Source organism: Palaemon carinicauda, chromosome 28, assembly GCF_036898095.1.
Source record: "Palaemon carinicauda isolate YSFRI2023 chromosome 28, ASM3689809v2, whole genome shotgun sequence".
Classification (NCBI taxonomy): Eukaryota; Metazoa; Arthropoda; class Malacostraca; order Decapoda; family Palaemonidae; genus Palaemon; species Palaemon carinicauda.
Window position 1 is genome coordinate 48,200,140 of NC_090752.1, and position 12,837 is coordinate 48,212,976.

At 45.2% G+C, this 12,837-nt stretch overlaps 1 protein-coding gene across 1 annotated transcript in view; it reads right to left on the minus strand.

Annotated features, from left to right (window-relative positions):
* Window positions 1-12,506, minus strand: part of LOC137621805 (major facilitator superfamily domain-containing protein 9-like) — an 86,607-nt gene extending 74,101 nt beyond the window's left edge. Inside the window, exon 1 of the mRNA XM_068352312.1 lies at window positions 12,160-12,506. The gene's annotated coding sequence lies outside the window, so the exon portion shown is untranslated. The remainder of the gene's footprint in view (window positions 1-12,159) is intronic.
* Window positions 12,507-12,837: the final 331 nt, after the last annotated feature.

Genomic DNA, 12,837 nt, shown 5'->3' on the forward strand with positions numbered 1-12,837 from the left:
CTTGGAACATCCTCCCTTACCTCATCCTCTTCTGAAGATTCCTGCTCCACAATCAGATCCTGCTGCTGTTGTTGTTGCAGGTGCAACAATTCCTCCACAGTCAACTCGGTAGAATGGCTTTCTACAAGCTCATCAATATCATCCTTGTCGACCTCAAGCCCCAAACTCCTGCCCATGACAACAATTTCCTCAACGACATCAGTGTCATCAGAAATTACAGGGGTAGCAGTGCTTGGACCCGCCTCTGGTTGGAAACCTTCAAACTCCCTCTCTGTGACACATGATGGCCACAGCTTACGCCAGGCAGAGTTCAATGTCCTATAGGTCACACCTCGCCAAGCTTGGTCAATCATGTTAACAGAGTTGAGGATGCTGAAGTGTTCCTTCCAGAATTCCTTTAGGGTCAACTTCGTGTCACTGGTCACTTCAAAACACTTTCTGAAAAGGGCCTTGGTATAGAGTTTTTTGAAGTTTGAAATGACCTGTTGGTCCATGGGCTGGAGTATGGGAGTAGTATTGGGGGGCAAGAATTTGATTTTGATAAAGCTGTATTCTTCTTTCAAGTCATCCTCGAGACCTGGAGGATGTGCAGGAGCATTGTCCATAACCAGAAGACATTTCATTGGCAAGCTCTTTTCAATGAGGTAAGCCTTAACCTGGGGGGCAAACACTTCGTTTATCCACTCAGTAAAGAATTGTCTTGTGACCCAAGATTTAGTGTTCGAGCGCCACATAACTGGTAGTGCACTTTTACAAATATTATTTCGTTTGAACACCCGGGGGTTGTCCGAGTGGTACACTAACAAGGGTTTGATCTTGCAATCGCCACTTGCATTTGCACACAGCAACAATGTTAGCCTATCTTTCATTGGCTTGTGACCTGGCATCTTCGTCTCGTCCTTGGTAATGTACGTATTGGCTGGCATTTTCTTCCAAAATAACCCAGTCTCATCACAATTAAAGACTTGTTGTGCGATCAAATTTTGTTCATTTATGTACCGATCGAATTCCCCCACGTATTTATCGGCTGCAATTTGATCCGAACTAGCTGCCTCCCCATGCCTAGTAACACGATGAATACCTGTTCTATTACGAAACTTTTCAAACCAACCCCTGCTCGCTTTAAATGTAAATGAATCACTTTCACTGGTACTCGGACTTTTCTTCACTAATTCTTCATAGATATGCAACGCTTTTTCACAAATGAACGCTTCACTAACACTTTCCCCGGCCAACTGTTTTTCTTTAATAAATATTAAAAGCAACTTTTCCATCTCCTCAATCACTTGTGGCCTTTGCTTAGTTACCGCCGTAACTCCCGTTGCAACATTCGCCTTCTTAATCATTTCTTTATGCTTTAAAAACGTAGAAATGGTCGACTTCGCCATTCCGTATTCTACCGCTAAATCGGACACTCGTACACCATTCTCATATTTCGCTATAATTTCCTTCTTCAACTCGATCGTTGTTCGCACTGTTTTCCTCTTCTCCTTCCCCTTAACACTCATTACTTTCTTGGGACTCATTATGAAAGCTAAAAAAGCAATTAAAAGCACTGAAAATCACTAAATCACAACGAATGCTGATCGCGCGTTGTCTGAGTGACGCTCTCGAGAGAACTGATGCTTCCCGAACAAGCGAGAGTGGCCGAGATGGCGCGATCATCACAAAGCCCATGCGGTCGTCACGTGTTCGGCTGGTCGAGTACCGAATTTTTGGTCGAGCACCGCAGCAAAAATTTCTCGAAAATTTTGGTCGAACTCCGAATTGTTCGAGTATAGAGTCGTTCGACTACCGAGGTATCACTGTATCTTCCCCTTTGCACCCAGATCAGAAGATCGTGGGCGCGCAAGAGATCGTTGGCGCGCAGGCGAGCGCTGGCGCGTAGGAGAGTGCTGACGCGCAGGTGAGTGCTGGCGCGCTATAACAGTTACCACAACAGCTAGAGAGCACTTGCGCGCAGGTGAACGATGGTGCTCAGGAGATACCTGGCGCTTAAGGGACTTAGACACATTGTGTGAAAGTCCCTTGTGCCCCGAAGGGACCGTTGCCCGTTTAAAAACAGGGTTCGCGGGCACCCACAGCGCATCAGCGGCCAGGAACGGCGACGGCAGGTCAGCAGGTCTGGCGGGTGGAAGGTCGGCGTGTCCTTTGCAAGGTCGACCTTCCACCGAAGGAGATCGCGAACGATTTGCGGAGAGGTCCAGGGATGTAGCTGGAAGAGTCGGTGAATGACGGCGAGGTTCCTCTGCGGCGGACTGCGGCGATGATGAACCGAAGAGGCGCCTCCTAACACCCTTGTGAGGTGAAGGAAGGCCTCTACGGCGAAGAGGAAGGCGAGCTTTACGCCTTATTCGCCCTCTGGGGGCCGTGGGGTAAGCAGGCTGACCATCAGCAGTCCTCCGAAGAGGAGTCTCTGTGAGTGAACTCCCCCGAGGGGGAGAATCACCGGCAGGAGAGACCGTTGGACTTAGTTCCTCCCTCGAAAGATGTTCGGAGGGGGGAACTAACCCTTCAGCTACATCAGCATCATCAGGAGCATAGGTTTGATACAACTCATCAGAAGTCTCTGCCACAACAACGTCGACGATAGACAGAGGATCAACCTCTGCTAAAGTCGGCGATTGTTTGACAGCTGCCCCCAATCTGATCATGTCAAACAAGGCTTCCTTGGAGGGCGAACCCTCAAGCCCCAAAGAAGCCCAAAGCTACAACAAATCATTATTAGTTACATGAACATTTACATTTAAATCCTCCCCCGGGGGAGGAGGAGGAGCTGCCTCGCTATGGGAGGCAACTCCCTCTCCCAAACCCCGAGATCAGTCAACAGAACTGCAGCTTACGCTACCACTCGACAGTTTCTCGGAAGAAACCGATCGAGTGGGAGCTTCGGAGGAGGTTTGGGGCACGGAAGAAGAGCCCTTGGGATTTTCTCCTTTCAAAGAAATCTTCGAAGGAGAAATATCCCGCCTGGATTTCTTCTTCCGGGCGCCGGGAAAACCTCTCCCACTGAGAGGTAGACCACTCCCTGCACTGACCACGTACATTACTCTTATCACACCGTTGGCCCCTACAGTAAGGACACAAGGTGTGGGGGTCCGTTTCGACCGCCGACATATAGGTACCACAAGGGCGGTCAGGTAAACCAGGACACTTACGCATCGCAGAGGCCAACTTCACAAACACTCTGTCAAAGAAAAAGCAAACAAAAGATTAGTAATGGCTGTTAGAGAAGGCGAGGGTGACAGCAGACACGTCCGACTACCACCCGAGCCGAGAGCAAAGTGAGCTCAGCACAGGTGAGTGTGAGGGGGGGGGGGGCAAGGTACCCTCCCTACCCACCCCCCTAACTAGCGGTGGGGTAGTAAACCCTCGTTAAAATTCTAATGGCTCGTCATTTCAGCTACGCCGAAAGTAATTACCCATATTAAATAGCGTGGTTTGTATTTCAGTTACGGAACAAAGCATGGTTTGTATTCCAGTTATGGAATAAATATTAATTTCACTCTTTTGTTTACATTTTACAAACCACATGTATCTCCTGCAGTTCGTATGTTTGTATGTGTCTTTTTACGCAATAACAACTTTATAATTCCTGCGTACTAGCCATTCTTCCACTTTCTTTCTACCAATGGAATTACTCCTGCTCTTTCGTTTGTATGTAGCTCTTCCTCCTTCCTTCCCCACCATTTGATGAAGTTTACCATATTTGGGCATGTTTGTATGCTCAAGTGTGACATGGGTAGTTCTGTGACACAAGCCTAGTTTTCTTAGGAAAACTTTTCAGTTCCTTTGTAGCTGTGTTGGGTGTTTGTTATGGACCACTATGGCTATATGGATGCTATAGCAAAGCTTCATAGTGAGTATTAGAGTACACCTAGTGTTGTGAACAATTTTTTAAAAGCTCATTGTGTTATTCCTCAAAAATTTAAAGTGTCCCAAGTGCAATTCTGAGTTACCTTTTAGGGAAGATCAGCACATTTTATACAGTAATTCGACTGTAACGATTGCTAAGACAAAAAGACACGGTGTTAATCATAAGGTATAGAATTATTTGTTATTTACTTTAAGTTTGTGACCTGGGTAGGGGGGTTTTGGAGGTCTTGCCCCCAGCTAGGTCTTTGACCTGGATATTTTTGTGACCTGGGAAAGGGGTCCAGCCCGGCTAGGTCTGTGACCTGGGAAGGTTTGTGAGCTGTGAAGGGGGGGGGCCCCTGGGGCTTCCCTCCCCATCTAGGACTGTGACTTGGGAACTACCATATTAGGTTAGGTGGGTTTGTTAGGTTCTGTGGCCTTTTACAAATCTTGTGTTAAACAATCAAGTTTTCTGTTTTCACCCACCCAAAGTCCCAGGTTCCCACCTGTGTCCGTCGGGAAAGGGGGGAACAGCGGAAGAACGGTTTATTTGCGGTGAAAATAAAGGTCGGTGAATATATCATGCTTTAATTTCTAGACAAATACATGAACCATACATTTTTCCTACTTGTTATCTTGTGTTCTATGCATTTCTGACCTTGATTATTGGGGGGGGGGGCAAACCACCCGTTCATGAGTTTTTGGACCCCTTTATATAGACAATTATGGAGGACACCAGTGGGAAACCGGGGTTTTTTAGGTGGGGAAATGTCAAAAACGAGTGATTCACAGCAATAATAATGGTCAGAAAGTCAAAATGAGGCCTAGATAACCAGTTGGAAAAATTTATGGTTCATGTAAGTAGCTGAAAACAGGCCAAACATGATTATTTAACACTTTTGAGATTTATAAAGGGGTACAGAACCTAACAAACCCACCTAACCTAAACTAATAGTTCCCAGATCACAACCCATAGCCCAGACCCCCTTCCCAGGTCACAACCCCTAGCTGGGGGCAAGCCCCCAGAACACCCCCCCTCATAGGTCACAACCGCTAGCCAGACCACCCTTCCCAGGCCACAAACTAAAAGTAAATCACAAAGAAATCCTTATAATATGATAAAAGTATATACCAAATAAATCCTTAACTTATGATTGACACCGTCTTTTTTTTTTCCTGTCTTGGTAATCTTTACAGAAGCTTTATAGTAGATAATGTGTTCGTCTTCCCAAAAATCATGTCAGAATCGGACCTTTGGGGCATTATTTCTCGGTTTATCTTTTAATTTCACATTAGTAACAATACCTATACAATGAACGGAGAGTATTTCCATCATAATCAATTGCCGACATAAATGAAATCACACTAAATTTTGAAATATGTTATTTTCATTAGTAAAATAAATTTTTGAATATACTTACCCGATAATCATGTAGCTGTCAACTCCGTTGCCCGACAGAATTCTACGGAAGGGATACGCCAGCGATCGCTATACAAGAGGGGGGTGTACTCACAAGCGCCACCTGTGGCCAGGTACTGCAGTACTTCTTGTTGACACCACCTCAATTTTTCCTCGGTCCACTGGTTCTATGGGGAGGAAGGGTGGGTCAATTAAATCATGATTATCGGGTAAGTATATTCAAAAATTTATTTTACTAATGAAAATAACATTTTTCAATATTAAACTTACCCGATAATCATGTAGCTGATTCACACCCAGGGAGGTGGGTGAAAACCAGTGTACATGTATATCAAGAAGCTAAGTATCCCGTATTTCATATTATCAGTTATTCAAAATAACAATGAAATTACAAGTACCTGGTAAGGAAGTCGACTTGAGCCATTACTGTACTCTGCCTTAAATAAGTTCGTCTTCCTTACTGAGCGCAGCGTTCCTCTTAGGAGGCTGAACAACTCTAAGGTGCTGAAGTATCAAGGGCTGCAACCCATACTAAAGGACCTCATCACAACCTTTAACCTCGGCGCTTCTCAAGAAAGAATTGACCACCCGCCAAATCAACAAGGATGTGGAAGGCTTCTTAGCCGACCGTACAACCCATAAAAAGTATTCAAGAGAAAGGTTAAAAGGTTATGGGATTATGGGAATGTAGTGGCTGAGCCCTCGCCTACTACTGCATTCGTTGCTACGAATGGTCCCAGGGTGTAGCAGTACTCGTAAAGAGACTGGACATCTTTGAGATAGAATGATGCGAACACTGACTTGCTTCTCCAATAGGTTGCATCCATAACACTCTGCAGAGAACGGTTCTGTTTGAAGGCCACTGAAGTAGCCACAGCTCCCACTTCATGTGTCCTTACCTTCAGCAAAGCAAGGTCTTCTTCCTTCAGATGAGAATGTGCTTCCCTAATCAGAAGCCTGAATAGTAAGAAACTGAGTTCTTAGAACTTGGAAAAGAAGGTTTCTTGATAGCACACCATAAGGCTTCTGATTGTCCTCGTAAAGGTTAAGACCTTTTTAGATAGAACCTAAGAGCTCTAACTGGGCAAAGTACTCTCTCCAGTTCATTCCCCACCAAGTTGGACAGGCTTGGGATCTCGAACGACTTAGGCCAAGGACGTGAAGGAAGCTCGTTTAGCAAAAACCGAGCTGCAAGGAACATGTAGCCGTTTCAGATGTGAAAACAATGATCCTGCTGAAGGCGTGGATCTCACTTACTCTTTTAGCTGTTGTCAAGCACACGAGGAAAAGAGTTTTTAATGTGAGGTCCTAAAAAGAGGCTGATTGGAGAGGTTCAAATCTTGATGACATAAGGAACCTTAGGACCACGTCTAGATTCCAGCCTGGAGTGGACAACCGACGTTCCTTTGAGGTCTCAAAAGACCTAGGGAGGTCCTGTAGATCTTTGTTGGTGGAAAGATCCAAGCCTCTGTGGCGGAAAACCGCTGCCAACATACTTCTGTAACCCTTGATCGTAGGAGCTGAAAGGGATCTTACTTTCCTTAGATGTAACAGGAAGTCAGCAATCTGGGTTACAGTGGTACTGGTTGAGGAAACTGCATTGGTCTTGTACCAGCTACGGAAGACTTCCCCTTGAGACTGATAGATTCTGAGAGTGGATGTTCTCCTTGCTCTGGCAATCGCTCTGGCTGCCTCCTTCGAAAGGCCCCTAGCTCTTGAGAGTCTTTCGAAAGTCTGAAGGCAGTCAGACGAAGAGCGTGGAGGTTTGGGTGTACCTTCTTTACGTGAGGTTGACGTAGAAGGTTCACTCCTAGAGGAAGAGTCCTGGGAATGTCGACCAGCCATTGCAGTACCTCTATGAACCATTCTCTCGCGGGCCAGAGCGGAGCCAACCCACGTCAGCCGTGTCCCTTTGCGAGAGGAGAACTTCTGAAGTACCCTGTTGACAATCTTGAACGGCGGGAATGCATACAGGTCGAGATGGGACCAATCCAGCAGAAAAGCATCCACGTGAACTGCTGCTGGGTCTGGAATCGGAGAACAATACAACAGGAGTCTCTAGGTTATCGAGGTAGCGAACAGATCTATGGTTGGCTGACCCCACAGGGCCCAAAGTCTGCTGCAAACACTCTTGTGAAGGGTCCACTCTGTGGGGATGACCTGACCCTTCCGGCTGAGGCGATCTGCCATGACATTCATACCGCCCTGAATGAACCTCGTTACCAGCGTGAGCTTTCGATCTTTTGACCAGATGAGGAGGTCCCTTGCGATCTAGAACAACTTCCACGAAAGAGTCCCTCCCTGCTTGAAGATGTAAGCCAGGGCTGTGGTGTTGTCAGAGTCCACCTCCACCACCTTGTTAAGCTGGAGGGACTTGAAGTTTATCAAGGCCAGAAGAACCGCCAACAACTCCTTGCAATTGATGTGAAGTGTCCTTTGCTCCTGATTCCATGTTCCCGAGCATTCCTGTCCGTCCAAAGTCGCACCCCAGCCCATGTCTGATGCGTCCGAGAGAAGACGGCGGTCGGGTTTCTGAACAGCCAAATGTAGACTTCCTTGAGAAGAAAGCTGTTCTTACACCACGCGAGAGAAGACCTTCTCTCTACGGAAACAGGAACTGAGACCGTCTCTAGCGTCATGTCCTTTATCCAGTGAGCAGCTAGATGATACTGAAGGGGGGGAGGTGGAGTCTCCCTAACACGATGAACAGGGCCAGCGATGAAAGTGTCCCTGTTAGACTCATCCACTACCTGACTGAGCATCGGTTCCTTCTCAGCATGCTCTGGATGCATTCTAGGGCTTGGAAGATCCTTGGGGCCGACGGAAAAGCCCGAAAAGCTCGACTCTGAAGATCCATACCCAGGTAGACAATGGTCTGGGATGGGACGAGCTGAGACTCCTCAAAATTGACCAGGAGGCCCAGTTCCTTGGTCAGATTCATAGTCCATCTGAGAATCTCCAGACAGCGACGACTTGTGGGAGCTCTTAAAAGCCAGTCGTCTGACGGAGCCGGACACAAGATCATGGTACTGCTGCACAGTCTGTGAACTGTCAACCATGGGGAAGCGAGGAAGTACAGTGACAACCCGAAGCTGTCTAGACTGTCTGGGTCGTACAGACAACTCCTTATCGGGTTGCTGAGGTTGCCGCACTGCGTCACAACAAGTCACTTCTGCTGGTTGTTGAACGTCTTCCCAGTGACACACTGACTCCGTAAACAAGAAAATCCTCTAACAAGGACTAAGCTTGGACTGCATGTCTTGCAACACAGCTCAAGGTCTATGGGAGCAGGTGTGGTAACAGACGGGGTTAGCGACTGAAGTGGAACCATTACCTTCCCTGGAAGCATGTTATGCTTAAATAAAAGTCCATAGGAGGCTACGCAGCTAAAGGCTCCTCTCCAAATGACAGAGTCCTCAAGGGAATATCAGAAGGAGGGAGAAAAGCACTTTCTCATCTACAGGGACCATATCCGAGAAAAGCTAAGTTCTCTCAGTGAGGGTTTCACTGGTGCAAAAGCAGCAGACTAGAAGGCAACGTTATGAAACTGCTTGACAGTCTAGTGAGTTGGCAACAACCAAAGATGTGTGACTGAGAAGCATGCGGTAAGGTATGCAGAGCATGCTGTATGCAGATCATGCTGTATGTAGAGCATGCTGTAAGAGAAGCAGAGCATGTTGCATGGCGTGTAACATTTCTCAGAAATTCCATGACCAGTGCTAGATTGAGTAATATCGCATTACTGTCCATTGAAAGTGCACGTGCCGAGGGAATTGATTTAGACTGTTTTGTTGATGAATTTGATAGCCGGCATGATAATCGTAGAATTAAGCTGCACTAAATATACGATCTATAATCTACTTCACCTCAGGACAGGGAAACTCGCCCTGTTGGCAACACTGCATTACTTCATGCATGTTGCATGGGGTTTTAATATCAACATAATATTTTGAAGATATTTTGCCATATTTGCGATTTGTTAAAAATATATTGCAAGGAATACATTTATATTTTTTTATTAAAGTAATACGAATAACCTCCATTATCATAATGTTTGTGTAGGCATACATGTATATGATAACAAATGCAAGTTATGAAAGTAATGAGGTGTTATTATTGTCATTTGTTATTTCAAAGTTGAATGGGAAGAGGCTCAAGTTGAGGAGAAAGTGGCAGATGCATGCGTTGAGGTGGCTGACTCATAGCATGAGGTTCCTGCCTCAAGAGTTGCGCTTGCCTCAAGGGTTGAGGTGTCTGCGCAGAGAGAGGCTCTTGACTCACGAGTTGAGGTTCTTGAGGTGTGAGCTGCGAGAGTTGAGGTAGCGGCTGCGCAGAACGCAGTTCCTGTCTCACGAGTTGAGGTTCCTGAGGAGCTAGCCTCAAGAGTTGAGGCTCTCGCCTTGAGGATAGTTGAGGTAGCAGCTGCGAGAGCTGAGGTGGCTGCCTCAAGGATGGTAGAGGTTGTCGTACCTCAAAAGGTTGTAGCCTCAAAGATGGTCTAACTGCAAGAAAATCTTGCCTCAAGGCATAAGACTCCTGTTCCCATTGTTGAGGTTGCATTAAGGAAGGTTGAGGTAGCTGCACAACGCTGGTAACTGGCAACTCCGAACGCGGTAAGGTAGCTTGAGGAACCTCAACTTCGTACGCCTGGCAGACTGGACTGCGGTGAGGCGGAGCGCTCGCAGGAGGAGGTGTAACCTTCTCAGCCTGAAACTCACGCATTAAGACCGCAAGCTGCGACTGCATGGACTGCAGCAAAGTCATCTTGGGATCAACAGACGATAAGGTCTGTTGAGGCAAAGCCTTAACAGAAGATGAGGTCTGTTAAGGCATCGCCTTACCTCTCTTAGGAGGTGTGCAGTCACCTGATGACTGCGGAGAGTCAGAGCTAACCCAATGACTGCATCCGGGTTGTTGAACTCTAGAGGTCTGGACTTTACGTTTAAGAGGTCTTGAGACCTGAGTCCAGCGTTTTCTCCCCGAAATTTCTTCTGCAGACGAGCAAAATAAGGGCTCAATCGTCTGCGGGTGGGAGTGACGGTCTCTGTAAGACACGCCCGCAACCACCGAGGATACTTCTGTGCGCCGATCAAGGCCTGCCGAACCCTTTTGCCCTTCGACATTGCTTCTCCCCTGGGCTTGGGAGCTTGCAAGAGGTCCCGGACTGGGTAAGAAAGAGAGTCTATACTCTCTTAGACACCAACACTTCCGTCTAAGGGAAGGGTCGGCCATTTAAAGGTGAAAGAGAGTTCATACTCTATTCGTCACCATAATTAATCAAATTAATTCAAAAGCTAGCTAAGCTAATAATAAAACTTCCTGAATAGCGAAAGCTGAAATCTTAGAGCAATACTTCACCAAAAACCGTGAACAAGACTCCAAAATTATAAGCGTATCCATGAACGTCTTGCCGGAAGCACGACAGAGGAAAAATTGAGGTGGTGTCAACAAGAAGTACTGCAGTACCTGGCCACAGATGGCGCTTGTGAGTACACCCCCCTCTTGTATAGCGATCGCTGGCGTATCCCTTCCGTAGAATTCTGTCGGGCAACGGAGTTGACAGCTACATGATTATCGGGTAAGTTTAATATTGAAAAAGATTGATGTACTTCACTCAAGTTCCCTCCTGGTGACATCTTTACGTGATGGTGGTGAAATTAAAACTGAAGGGGAAGGTGGGAAAAAAATGGCTGTTGTAGAACAACATCCGGGAACTTATGAAGAAGTACTTGTAAATTGTTAATTGGTTTACAAAATCACCTGACAGATACGTAATTGTAAATACACGGAAACCAAGCATGAGCAATAAGTACCCTTCAGTCTCTCAGATGTAAACAATGGACTTAGAGTGAAAAACATATTTCGTATTTTAATTGACCGATACATAAGTTATTATGGCCCAGCCACTATTAAACATATAGAGAAAAATACCAAACTGGCCAGCACTCGTCCATTTCTTATAGAGAATTCCAGTTTCGTTAGTAATTAAAGTATCATATAGTTACCTAAAGGTCAAATTCACTGAATGCACATTATTTACCGTAAGTAAATTTGTTTTTTCTCTTGAAAATATAGCTCCCTGTTGTTCTATAATTTTAACCTTACATGGTTATGGGGACACGCCGAGAAAAATTGACAACTAACCCAAACTTCCCCCCCTAACCTGACTTACAAGCCATGTCCTTAGCTTCCTAATGACCTAACGGGGGGGCTAACGGCCCCCTGCGACCCCCCAACCACTGTCGCTATCATACAAACCCCACAAACCCAACCTAACCGAACCTAGTAGTTCCCAGGTCACAACCCCTAGCTGGGGGCAAAGACAACGATGAACTTAGAAAATATAAAATAACTTTGTATTATGGTATATCGGATCATAGTAAAGCACATCTTCCCCATAAGGAAAAAAGATTGGGCTAGTAATAAGAAAGATATCGGCATGTCCCGATAAACTACATTCACCCTTATTATTGTACTGTACAGTATTACATTTCACCTTCACTTCATCCACAACAACAACAACCAGTTCGGCTACTTGAAGTTAGTCGAACTGGTTGTTGTTTGTTTGCGGTTGAAATGAAGGTCAAATTCGGTTAAATCATGTCATTTCCTACAGGAAATCATATATTTTCTTTTCGAAATGAGAATCTGTAATACAGTACAACCCTACCAAGTTAAGTTCACCCACCACACCAGTAAAGGTCTTTTAAAGCCAAAGACACATCTAGCCTTTACTTTACATTCTGGCATAGCCAACATTACCCAGCCTACGTATCCTAGCCCACATCCATCTCCAAGGTCTGCCATTACAAAAGTATAAACAAAAAGCTTTTAAACATTGTTCCTTGTAAATACTGTTGCGTAGCCTTATCTAATTATCTTACCTGGTACGTGTGTGTTTAAAGGCTACTGGCGAAAAAGGTTGGTTGTCAATAGTAGCCTAAGGAGATTTGATAATCGTTTCTGAGATAACGTATCGTTGATTTTCCATTCATCTTGCCATCTCTTCATTTGAGCAATCGGTGAACATCATTCTCGTTTCTAAGGAAATGTTGTATCAGAACTCCTATCCTCATGACAGGAACTAGGAAAAACGAAGACAGTAATAACAACCGTAAACTAAACTGCCATTGCCATTGGAGGTAATTTGTTAGTGAAGTTAAATGACACGTTGAATAAGACGTAAGCAAAGGAACCCCAAATGTTTCGTTCAGTGACGTAACTATTGTTTACCTTGAGGAGCGAGAAAAGTCTATAACTGCGGGTGTTCACCGAGGAAGGCGTTTGGCTCGAGAGAATGTAATACTCTTTTTAAAACTATATTTTTACATTAATAGAACAATTGATTATTATTTCATCAATTCATCTCAGTAAGCTTTTTTGTTTCACAACTAATTTCTTGTTACAATTGATTCGCTTTTGGAAACGGCTTTACATTTAATTTTACAACTTGGATATTTAGCTTATTAACTATTGGAATACTGTATTAGGTCTACTATAGGCTATAAATATTAAAAATACATATACGATGGTCTCAGTATATAGATTAATATATTTCTCGG